Source organism: Microtus ochrogaster, chromosome X (assembly GCF_000317375.1).
Source record: "Microtus ochrogaster isolate Prairie Vole_2 chromosome X, MicOch1.0, whole genome shotgun sequence".
In the NCBI taxonomy this organism is placed as follows: Eukaryota; Metazoa; Chordata; class Mammalia; order Rodentia; family Cricetidae; genus Microtus; species Microtus ochrogaster.
This window is the reverse complement of record NC_022026.1, coordinates 7,545,247-7,547,738: the sequence shown is the minus strand read 5'-3', so window position 1 is coordinate 7,547,738 and position 2,492 is coordinate 7,545,247. Positions and strand designations below refer to the sequence as shown.

The window sequence follows — 2,492 nt, the reverse complement described above, 5'->3', positions numbered from 1 at the left end:
CATGTCAGTCACTCAACATGGCCTCTTTACAGCACAATAGGACGGGAGTTATATTAGTTGGCACCATGACAAATCACTGGACAGAGATTAAATCAAGAATAAGATAATAAACAAAGGAAATAGGTAAATACATCTTGATGAGGCTGCTGAAATCCCATGTGTTACCCTGACCATTATTGACAGAGCTGATAATTTGGAAAACCAGTGTGACACTTTAATAGACCAACTATGAATGCCCATACCATCCTGACTGTGGTTGCACTAATTACACCTGAAGAGTTTAAGACTCATCCATGACCAAAGGTGAAAGAACACATATACTGTCAAAAACAGGGCATAAAAGTGAAGGCTGCTTGTGTTAGTGCATCCCTGTGGGAAGCTCACTCTTATGGGGAGCATCTTTTACAGAAGGCAGAGTATAAGAGCCCCACTAAAGAAAATAACACAACAGGAATTGTTCAGGTAAACAAAGAAAGATCATTCTCCCAAATCAACTGTTTTAAAAGGGAAGTAATATTAAGATAACTAATTGTTGTTTAAATTTTAATCTAGCTGGGCGTTGGTGGCGCACGCCTTTAATCCCAGCACTCGGGAGGCAGAGGCAGGTGGATCTCTGTGAGTTCGAGGCCAGCCTGGTCTACAAAGGGAGTTCCAGGACAGGCTCCAAAGCCACAGAGAAACCCTGTCTCGAAAAAAAAAAAAATAAATAAATTTTAATCTAGTGATTCTTATTTTAATTAATTCATTTCATTGCCTGTGACATTGTATCATGGATCTCATCCATCGTAACATAGGTTGTTTCCATTTCTTAGTTACTGAAGTCATGTGTCTGTTTTATATCCAAGTGGCTTTGGAGAGCAGGCACACCAGGAATTCAAGTAACACCAGGTGGAAGGTGTGGGTGTCTCCTTTAGGTTCTTGTTTTAATCTGATCTACAAAATACATGGACTGGTCACATTCACCATCTACCAGATGTGCAAGAGGGATACGTGTTCACTGATACAGTAGGAATAAAATAATTCTACAAGTTCGATCATAGTGTCCTTGTCCAGAAACTAGGGAAATTACTTAAATACCTTTTATTTTTTGTAGTTACTTTTTAAGTTAATTATATTTCCATATTTGAAAAAAAACTGATCCTAATATTGACTTTGGAAATACACTATGAATTCTATCATCATGTGGCAAGTCATCAACTTTTTACAATGTTTCCTGTGTCCCTAAAAGGAAAGTACATCCTCTTTCAAGATGGATGAAGTTCATGAATGGACATTAGCTCCAGTGTAGTCTTCCAATTGAATTTTTAAATTATCCTAACCTTTCTTAACATTTTCATTTCATGATCAATTAACTGCAGTGGAAATACCCGTTAAATGTGTTGGTTTCATCTCAATGTTCTATCTACTCTTACTTTAATGAGGAAATTTTTTTTAACATATATTTAAACTTTTCATCATCCCCTTTGGAAATCCTAGTGGTTGAACTTAGGACTTTATATATTCTATGGAGGTGCTCTAGTACTAAGCTATACATAAGACATTTTGTTTAATTATTTTATTTCAATACAAGTTTTATCTACATTTCTGAGGCTAGCCTTGAATTCACACTGTACCCTAGACTGTCTTGCATCTGGAATTCTTTCATCTCAGTCTCATGAGGAGCTAAGGTTATAGATCTATAGGACCGGGCTCAGCTGACTTTAATCATTTTAAAGTCTGTAATTCAGTGTAATTTTTTCTGATCACTATTTAATATAACTATGATAAATGTCAGGAACATTTTATCATGCAAAGAGAAATCCTGTACCTACATACTATTGGCCTTTTAGTCACATTGCAGTCTTCTGAGTTACCTGAGTTAACTGAGATAGTATCACAGTGTTTGTATTCCTGTCTTCATTATTTTACTTAATCACATATGCAAATGGGGCTATAGAGATTGTTCAATGGTTATTAGCACTTGTTGCCCCTACAGAGGACTTGGGTTCATTTCCCAACATACAAGACACATGGTGGTTTAGAACCATCAGTATTTCCAGTTCTTGGGCATATGATATTGTCTTTTGATCTCTGTGGACACCAGGCACATACAGTGAACATGCATACATGCAGGTCAAGTACACACATACACAAAATAAAACAAAATTAACCTATAGTTTAAATATTTCCAAAATAAAAGAAGAATGATCCTTATAATTTTAATATAGTATATGTTTAAAATTATTTTATCTTCTTATTGGCTATGGATGTTAAATTCTTATTGGACATTATTTATAAGTTATCACTTATTATATATTTGCATACATAAAATCACATAATACTGCCAGTCCTTTTTATCTACAAGTTTCACATCCATAGATTCAATTAACAGCATATGAAATATTTAAATTTTAAATAATATAGCTATCAATTACTAAAGACTTATGTAGTTATTGGAATTGGAATGCCCAGTAGCATAGGCTCATATATTTAAATACTTGGTCTTAGGGAAG

At 34.7% G+C, this 2,492-nt stretch overlaps 1 pseudogene; it reads right to left on the bottom strand.

The window, feature by feature from the left end:
- Nucleotides 1-261: 261 nt before the first annotated feature.
- On the bottom strand, nt 262-784 carry LOC113457444 (annotated as a pseudogene).
- Between the last annotated feature and the right edge of the window lie 1,708 nt (nt 785-2,492).